A 10609-nucleotide genomic window follows, 5' to 3' on the forward strand; every position below is an offset into this window, starting at 1 on the left:
AAGTAAATAGGCCTATTTTTGCTATTGCCTATTATCTAATGTGACTATCAATCAATTGTTCAGCATTGAGGGACGTTACTCTCCTTTATAAGAATTGTGTTGCATGTTAAAATACAACATCTCTCAGACCAATTTTAGAGGGAATTAAATCGCCACAGTTCATTCCTGATCTTGGTAATGCAATGCCTTGTTTTGTCAACATGTGATGTCTATCAACTAGGCCTTCAATAATGACAGAGTAAATGGTGGTGTGTGTACCTTAAGTAAAAAATAAAAACACATTTTTGTCTGGACATAACTCTTTGGAAAATGAATGGTCTCATTGAAAATGTGAGGTTATTCAGGTTCAGACCTGGGATAACTATAGTTTAAAATATGCTTTGTGGAAGGTAACCATTTTTTAAGGGGGAACAAATTGTTACTTTGGAGGTGACTACAACTATTTGAATACAGATCCCCAAAAAATGACTACTTTTTAAAAACTATTTCAATACAGATCTCAGGAAGTGACTACTTTTTAAGAAACTATTGGATTGTCTGCCTTCAACTAACTTTATCTGGAACTGCATGTTGAAGATAGAAATATAATTAATAGAGCATACACTCTCCTGTACTATTCCAATCTATTTGACAGTCATATTTGATTTACACAATACATTTATATCTGAATATTCTGTAAATGTCCATTCTCCTGAATGTCCATTGCCATAGATGTACAGTGGGGGAAAAAAGTATTTAGTCAGCCACCAATTGTGCAAGTTCTCCCACTTAAAAAGATGAGAGAGGCCTTTAATTTTCAACATAGGTACACGTCAACTATGACAGACAAAATGAGAAAAAAAAAATCCAGAAAATCACATTGTAGGATTTTTTATGAATTTATTTGCAAGTTATGGTGGAAAATAGTTTTCACACACTGTTGCTGGTATTTTGGCCCATTCCTCCATGCAGATCTCCTCTAGAGCAGTGATGTTTTGGGGCTGTCGCTGGGCAACACGGACTTTCAACTCCCTCCAAAGATTTTCTATGGGGTTGAGATCTGGAGACTGGCTAGGCCACTCCAGGACCTTGAAATGCTTGTTTTACGAAGCCACTCCTTCGTTGCCCGGGCGGTGTGTTTGGGATCATTGTCATGCTGAAAGACCCAGCCACGTTTCATCTTCAATGCCCTTGCTGATGGAAGGAGGTTTTCACTCAAAATCTCACGATACATGGCCCCATTCATTCTTTCCTTTACACGGATCAGTCGTCCTGGTCCCATTGCAGAAAAACAGCCCCAAAGCATGATGTTTCCTCCCCCATGCTTCACAGTAGGTATGGTGTTCTTTGGATGCAACTCAGCATTCCTTGTCCTCCAAACACGACGAGTTGAGTTTTTACCAAAAAGTTCTATTTTGGTTTCATCTGACCATATGACATTCTCCCAATCCTCTTCTGGATCATCCAAATGCACTCTAGCAAACTTCAGACGGGCCTGGACATGTACTGGCTTAAGCAGGGGGACACGTCTGGCACTGCAGGATTTGAGTCCCTGGCGGCGTAGTGTGTTACTGATGGTAGGCTTTGTTACTTTGGTCCCAGCTCTCTGCAGGTCATTCACTAGGTCCCCCCGTGTGGTTCTGGGATTTTTGCTCACCGTTCTTGTGATCATTTTGACCCCACGGGGTGAGATCTTGCGTGGAGCCCCAGATCGAGATTATCAGTGGTCTTGTATGTCTTCCATTTCCTAATAATTGCTCCCACAGTTGATTTCTTCAAACCAAGCTGCTTACCTATTGCAGATTCAGTCTTCCCAGCCTGGTGCAGGTCTACAATTTTGTTTCTGGTGTCCTTTGACAGCTCTTTGGTCTTGGCCATAGTGGAGTTTGGAGTGTGACTGTTTGAGGTTGTGGACAGGTGTCTTTTATACTGATAACAAGTTCAAACAGGTGCCATTAATACAGGTAACGAGTGGAGGACAGAGGAGCCTCTTAAAGAAGAAGTTACAGGTCTGTGAGAGCCAGAAATCTTGCTTGTTTGTAGGTGACCAAATACTTATTTTCCACCATAATTTGCAAATAAATTCAATTTGCAATTAAAAATCCTACAATGTGATTTTCTGGAGAAAAAAATTCTCTATTTGTCTGTCATAGTGGACGTGTACCTATGATGAAAATTACAGGCCTCTCTCATCTTTTTAAGTGGGAGAACTTGCACAATTGGTGGCTGACTAAATACTTTTTTCCCCACTGTACATAATCAAGTCAAACAATGATATTTTGTACAGATAAGTATAAATAGGTTGACGCTCAACTACTTAATGACTCTTTCAACATGCCACTGAAAAGGTCAAAAGCTGCAATTAATTTTATGATACCTGACAAATTCAAAGCCATTTGCAAACAGCAAGTTGGATGCTTAGCAAAAACAACTTTGAACCTCTTTGTCCATCTGCGGGTAAGTGTTCTTGTTTCAAACACACTATAACATATTTAAAGAGATAGTTTACTCAGAATACAAACTAACATGGTTTTCCAACCTACCTTGGCTATAGTTATTTCAGTTTTGGGATATTTAGTATACTTTTGACACTTAATAGCCATATTTTGTTACTGTTAGCATTCCACTTAACATTCAACTGTTCTTGTGCCTGTGTAATAAAACTGTAATTACTTTTGGAGCAACATTATATTAGCATGTTACATAATACTTTGGTAATTGCATTTTAATTGCATAGCAATGAGCTGTATTTTTGTAACTACTGTACACGAGGAATAGACTGTCCTTATTCCACTTATGTAATAACTCTTATTGTGCAATTATAAAGCAATTTCCAAAGTCCTATGTAACAACAATGTCGCTATTGTCACAAAATTACTACACATGTATAAGAACTTGATGTCAAATGTTAATGTATTCCCTTGTCTCACTCATTATGAACATACTGTGTATTTGTTGGTCATTTATTTGACCTTTTTATTTGAATATCAAAGAAAATAGTTGCCTAGAGTATTTGAAAATAGGGTATTTTCAAATAAACTACAAAATACAACTTTTCTGTTCAGGTTAACCTTAATTATGTATCCCAAGATGTTCAGTAATAAATTATAAATGCTGTTGAAAGGGAATAGATCAAATCTATCTCGTCATCACCCCTAATGTCTTACCCTTTCTGATTTCAATATTATCAGATGTAATAGTTTACAGATAATTGGTAATCCCAACAAGATTCTGAATAATGGGATTCTTTGACAAGTTTTGCACCTAATAAATTATTTATCTTCCCTGATGTATCTGTGGAAGTCTCCAATGGGTGTACGAGGACAAGTAAAGTATCAACGACAGAAGCTAGAAAATAGACTTTTGACCGATAGTAGCATCCTTCAAGTAGTGTCCACTATTTGTTTCCTCTTCAGACCTATTGGTCCTAGGCTATAGCCGACTTCCCAGGCCCAATGGTTGTTGGGGTAATGCCTCCTTCGTGCGTTGGGGTAATGCCTCCTTCGTGCGTTGGGGTAATGCCTCCTTCGTGCGTTGGGGTAATGCCTATATCATGTGTGTTTTCAGGGCTAGATCTGTTGACCAACATAAAGATTGCAACTAGGATGATAATTATGGCAGAGGCTGCAACAACAGCAATGAGCTTCCAATTGGCCTTGATGTTGTCACATTTCTTCTGCTCCTTTAGCTTAATTGATGTCTTGTGGAAGGACTTGCTCTAAACAAACAAACCAATCAAGCACTAAAGTCAAAATTCACCGTTCTGACAAAACACCAAAAAGGACCTCAGGTTAGTGGCAGGCTTGGCCAGAGTGAGGTCTGAACAGCTTTTATATTAAAAAGTGATATTCACTGTAAAAATAAATGTTTGAATTGGATCAGATCAGTGATCAGAATAAAAATTGTATCAGTGCAAGTGTATGTATTTAAAAGAATAAAATAAAAAATGCTAACCCACTCTCACCTTTAACTTCAGTTCCTCAGCCCTTTCGTCAAGGTCCTGCAGTTTCTCCTTGCGTGCCTCGGTCTTCTCCATGTTGTCCATCATGATGACCTTCACCTCCTCCGCCTCCTCCTGAACCTGACGCAGCCGACTGTTCTTCTCAGACTGAGAGAGATGGAGCGTGAATTAAATAAATATACACTACCTTTCAAAGGTTTGGGGTCACTTAGAAATGTCCTTGTTTTTGAAAGAAAAGCTATTTTTTGGTCCATTAAAATAACATCAAATTGATCAGAAATAGTGTAGACATTGTTAATGTTGTAAATGGCTATTGTAGCTGGAAACGGCTGATAAAAAAAAAAAAATGAATATCTACATAGGCGTACAGAGGCCCATTATCAGCAACCATCAGTCCTGTGTTCCAATGGCACGTTGTGTTTGCTAATCCAAGTTTATCATTTTAAAAGGCTAATTGATCATTAGAAAACCCTTTTGCAATTATGTTAGCAAAGCTGAAAACTGGTGTGCTGATTTAAAGAAGCAATAAAACTGGCCTTCTTGAGACTAGTTGAGTATCTGGAGCATCAGCAAGTGTGGGTTCGATTACAGGCTCAAAATGACCAGAAACAAATAACTTTCTTCTGAAACGCGTCAGTCTATTCTTGTTCTGAGAAATGAAGGCTATTCTATGCAAGAAATTGGCAAGAAACTGAAGATCTCGTACAATGCCGTGTACTACTCCCTTCACAGAACAGCGCAAACTGGCTCTAACCAGAATAGAAAAAGGAGTGGGAGGCCCCGCTGCATAACTGAGCAAGAGGACAAATACATTAGTGTCTACTTTGAGAAGCAGGCGCCTCACAGGTCCTCAACTGGCAGCTTCATTAAATAGTACCCGCAAAACACCAGTCTCAACGTCAACAGTGAAGAGGCGACTCCGGGATGCTGACCTTCTAGGTGGAGTTGCAAAGAAAAAGCCATATCTCAGACTGCCCATCTTTTATTTTTATTGGCCAGTCTGAGATATGGCTTTTTCTTTGCAACTTTGCCTAGAAGGTCAGCATCCTGGAGTCACCTCTTCGCTGCCAGTTGAGGACCTGTGAGGCATCTGTTTCTCAAACTAGACACTCTAATGTATTTGTCCTCTTGCTCAGTTGTGCACCGGGGCCTCCCACTCTGTTAATACTAAATTGTAATTATTTTGCACTATGGCCTATTTATTGCCTTACCTCCATAACTTACTACATTTGCACACACTGTATATAGATTTTATATTGTGTTATTAACTGTATGTTTTGTTTTATCCCATGTGTAACTGTGCTGTTGTTTTTATCGCACTGCTTTGCTTTATCTTGGCCAGGTCGCAGTTGTAAATGAGAACTTGTTCTCTACTGGCTTACCTGGTTAATAAAGGTGAAATAGAAATAAATAAAACTCCTCTTTCTATTCTGGTTAGAGCCAGTTTGCGCTGTTCTGTGAAGGGAGTAGTACACAGCGTTATACGAGATCTTCAGTTTCTTGGCAATTTCTCGCATGGAATAGCCTTCATTTCTCAGAACAAGAATAGACTGATGAGTTTCTGGCCATTTTGAGCCTGTAATCGAACCCACAATTGCTGATGCTCCAGATACTCAACTACTCTCAAGAAGGCCAGTTTTATTGCTTCTTTAATCAGCACAACAGTTTTCAGCTGTGCTAACATAATTGCAAAAGGGTTTTCTAATGATCAATTAGCCTTTTTAAAATGATAAACTTGGATTAGCAAACACAACGTGCCATTGGAACACAGGACTGATTGTTGCTGATAATGGGCCTCTGTACACCTATGTAGATTTCCATAAAAAATCTGCCGTTTCCAGCTACAATAGCCATTTACAACATTAACAATGTCTACACTGTATTTCTGATCAATTTGATGTTATTTTAATGGACATAAAAGATTGCTTTTCTTTCTAAAACAAGGACATTTCTAAGTGACCCCAAACTTTTGAACGGTAGTGTATATTTATTGATAAAGCACTTTTCATACAGTTTTGCCAAAGAGCTGGCAAAGTTTTCAACATCATAACAAAACTGTGTATTTTGTGTTGAAAACGCATATGAACTGGGTTGAAAAACATATGAACTGGATACAGCATATATTGCACCATCACACCATGTTTATTGTAAATATAATGAGCCTCCTGCTTGTAACTGTCACCACTATTCAGGAAGATCTCATAATTGAATCAAGATATTGATATCATCCTCAGAAATGTTGAAGATGTCACACACAATATAATATAAACAATGAAACAAAACTCCCTTGAGATTTAAGAGATGATCTTTTTTAGCCAGAGGAAGAGGTAGAATGTGTTTCGCTACGGGGTGAAGTTTCCCCTAGGTACAGATCTAGGATCAGCTTCCCCTCCCCCTCCCCCAATCCTAACCTTAACCATTAAACTGGCCCCAGATCAGCATTTATAGGGGCAACTTCACCCTGAGGTCAAGGCTGAAATTTAGCACTCTAAAAAAGGAAGAACTGTAAACCAAGCAGCTGTCAAGGAATGTATTTTTTTAAATACTTTTTTTCATTGTTGGCAACAGCAAAATAATGCATGGGGTGATATTTATGGCTGTTTTTATTCAACAAAATAGGAAGATAAAAATGATACCCTTTCAAATATAATGTATTTGTCAAATCAATTCCACATTTGATTGAACTGTGTTGTTCTGAAAACTCAAATTAAAATTATGATCTATTTGACAATATGTTGTGTCTGTGTTTAATTTACAGTAAGTAAATCTTATGATACACCTCTGAAATATGAGTAGGCTTATATGTATAAATTGTTATCCTGCAGGTGTGGTAAAATGTGTCAAAGACCTCCAGGTAGGCAAGGATATGAAATGTGTCCATGACCTCCAGGGAGACAAGGATAGGCTGGGGTATGTCTCAATAAAGTAACTGTCTTCCTCTCTCCGTCTCCTCCTCATCATCTGCGCAATGTCTGAAAACTAAACTGTAAAATAAATCCAGACACAGCATGTGGATTTTAATCTTACCTGTCTGTCATGTTCTTTGAAATCACTAGACTACAGGCGAAGGGAGAGCGGCGAGCAGAGGAACCCACTTTAGGCTATTGAGATGCACCCAAGGTGAATGCTCAAACAAAGCAGCGTTTAAAACACCCATTTAATTAACCACTTGTAAATGGTGTTTATAATATGTTCTATATTATCACAAAATATAGACTAGGCTCTATATATGAATCCACCCTAATCTCAAAAATAATGTCATAGAAAATTATTCTGTCAACAAAGGCAAAAAGAAAGTGGAAGTAGCCCATGCATCTGGAATGGCACACAAAACAATATTCCCTTTTCTTGATTTACTTTGGATTAATAGCTTACCATGTTTCTGCACGATCTTATTGTTATCCCGAGAATAAATAACTTATCCGAGTCGGTGCAAAGTCCAGTAGAAAGTGTATTCTAGTTGAGAGGGAGCATTAACGCTTCGGGATTTATGCCGCGTTCAAGTACTAGTTGGAACTAGGAAACTCGGAAATGTCCGACTTGCTAACGTTGACGGCACGTGTACGTTAACCATCTAGCCAGTAGGACATTTCTAGCATGTGAATGCAGCATTACTCACTCCGCCTCGTTCGTGATAGTGAACTGTTCTACACATTATTTTTTACAACATTCTTTATGCAGCCTGCCTTGTCGCTGAAGGAAGAGGAGGGTAACCTTCCTCCCTGGTTGACTTTGCATAAATGTTCTATTGCAGCTTGAAATAATCTCTGGGGAAATAAATTTCCTCTGGGAAAAGTTATTCTATTGTACAGTTATTCTATTATATTCTACTCACGCTAAAGCATATAGTCTACACTTTATAGTGTAATTGGCAAGGTTTATTGATAAAAAGTGACTTTTTCCATGGCTACCCATGATATATTCATATGATCGTTTTATATTTGTTTGTTCAAATGACATCCGTGTACTGTTCGTTCAATCAATATCCGAATTTATACAACTAAGACGGATAATCATTTCGACTGCATTAATTCATTTTTCTTATGTAGTCCACAAGATTGAACAGAGACGGTGTGGGCGTAGAGAGGAGGGGCTGCAACATTATACGTCGCTAGCTGTTTTCAAAGTAAAAGCTGTGTGACGAATGTTACCTAACCATATCCGGCTAGCTAGCTTTCGCGGGTTAGTTATAAATTAAGGCCACCAACAAGTAATGTTAGTTAGCTAACTGCCTTCAATTCTTGGTGGCCTTACTGACAGACAAGACAGGGAACTTATATTAAAGACACGAAGCATTGATCTAAAAGCTAGCTATATCATACCAAACAGGTGTGTGTGTGCGCGTCTGTCTACGGTAAATTACAAGGATCGTTCAAGACTATCCAGCCCCAGCTAACACGGCTTGACATACCACGTTTTGACCATGACCCTCTCTCTGCCATCAGGTGATGAATTAATGATCAACAATTGTCTACTCTATATGGTGTAGGTAGCTAGCTGGAGGTGGTCATTCCCTCCACCTAATAATGGCAGAGATTTAAGGAATTAAGATGGATCGTTCAATCATTCTCAATGGTAGTTCGTGAGTATATCTGTAGAGAAATAGGTGGGCATACTGCGAATGGCCACTACTACACCTGCACCACTGTGTGAGTTTGAAGCTGGCTCTGTTGACAGTTGACACTACACTTCTGCCATTCCCTGCCTTGCATGGTATGGCTTCGTATATACTAGAGCACTCAAACTCAACGCTGGACCTCGAAGCCAGTTCTACTACCCTTTTCATTGTTCCCCTCTAATCAGGGACTGATTTAGACCTGGGACACCAGGTGGGTGCAATTAATTGTCTGGTAGAAAAGAAAACCAGAAGGCTCTGGACCTCGTAGGGCAGAGTTTCCCAAACTCAGTACACGATTTGTTTTTGCCCTAACACTACACAGCTGATTCAAATAATCAACTAATCATCAAGCTTTGATAATTTGAATCAGCTGTGTGCCATTGGCATGGTGCAGGAGCAAATAGGGTCAAAGTAGTGGAATGGGGTAGTGTGTTGTTAATGAGTGTAGGTGGCAGCTGCAGAGAAGTACCTGGGTGTACGAGATTTTACTGCAGAAAAGTTATAAGATGTTTTTCAGATTTGTGATGAAATAGTGGTATATAGGTGTAGGGTTGGTTGCGCAATTAAAATGTTATACTTTTAAACTCTTCATTCTCCATAGAGACGCTGGATGCAGAATTAGACTCCCTTACAATCCCTCACATCCTACACATGTTCAGTAGAGAAGAACATCCATAGACATGGAGCTGCTGCAGCAGCTAGACCACCTCCTACAGGTAACACGCTCACACAGGAATGGATGAAAACACACAAACACACACATGGTCATTTCCACATAGAAAAGTTTAAAGTCTGCACCGAGAATCTTATGAGGGTTATTTGTGTGTCTGTGAGTTAAGGTGGCAGTGTTTCCCGACGTGCTCTGTTAGAGGGTATGTATCTGAAGGCTCTAAACTGTGTGTTTGTGTGTAGGAACTGAGGAGGCAGACTGTCTTCCCTCTGTCTTCTCTGAAGGGTTCTTCTCTGAAGGGGTTAGTGTGTGAAGGCTCTAGCCTGCTGCTTCTAATGTGGCTCCCTCTGATGCGCAAAGAGTCTGGTGGGCCAACGCGTCAAACTGTGGTCAGAGGGAGCTGGGGTGCAGACGGTGGAGGTGTTTGGTGTGGAGAGGACAGTGGAGGACATCCCAGCCACTTGGCAGTGTTGGCACTGCTACTTCTTACATGACGGGTAAGTGGACATCACTTCTACTTATACATTCAATCAATCAAAAGTGTATATATGGCCTTTTTCTTTTTACATCAGCAGTTGTCACAAAGTGCTTTTACAGTAACCTGGCCTACACCAGGGGAACCTGGGACATACAGGGCACCACTGCTCCTGCAATCTCTTTCTCCCTGTGTGATCTTGTTCCTGTTTAGACACCTGGCCAGCCATCAACATGAGGCTCCTGCTGCTCCCGCCCCAAATACACACAGGTACACAGACACACTATTAGGAAAGTTCCCCTATTTCATGTTTGTGTGTGTTGTGTGTTAGAGGTGAGGGATGATAAGCCAGTGTTTGAGAAGAGGTGTCTGACGTGGGAGGGTGGACATGCAGATGCACTCCAAGTTCCTGGACAGAAAGGTAGTCTTTCCCTACACCCTACCATTACCCCCTACTCTCACCTAGCCCCTTACTCTTATACCACTAACCCCTACGTTTCCCACATGACCTGTGTGTTACAGGAGGAGTTGAAGGTGGAGCATGCCTCGTACCTGCGGAAGCACCCGGCGATCCGCGGCATGATGGCTGACTTCTTTGCAGTTCCTGTTACTTCAGAAACCGAGCAACGTCTTCATGTTCACCCTCAAACTTCGCCTCCCACCGACCCCCGAGGGGCACCTTCAACACCTCACCTTGATGACACGCTGTGGCTGCATGTCAATAGTCTAGTTAGTAGCTTCCTCTCAGTCACTTTAGTGAGGACAATACTATTCTGGTTAGCACTTGACACTAGTATGTACAGAGGCCCTCTCATCAAATATTAATGCTTTTATGGATGTTTTGTGATACTGTTCTACTGTTTGTATTAGCTGCACTAAAACAAATTCCAATCAACTTTGTTGATA

The 10609-nt window shown here is 40.1% G+C and overlaps 1 long non-coding RNA gene across 1 annotated transcript; it reads left to right on the plus strand.

Annotated features, from left to right (window-relative positions):
* Nucleotides 1-9645: 9645 nt before the first annotated feature.
* On the plus strand, nucleotides 9646-10303 carry LOC311127715. The gene is made up of 3 exons (XR_014613138.1): nucleotides 9646-9725; nucleotides 9917-9973; nucleotides 10226-10303. It is a non-coding gene; the product is annotated as an uncharacterized lncRNA (long non-coding RNA).
* Nucleotides 10304-10609: the final 306 nt, after the last annotated feature.

This window comes from Coregonus lavaretus, assembly GCF_964263955.1.
Source record: "Coregonus lavaretus genome assembly, chromosome: 4".
NCBI lineage: Eukaryota > Metazoa > Chordata > Actinopteri > Salmoniformes > Salmonidae > Coregonus > Coregonus lavaretus.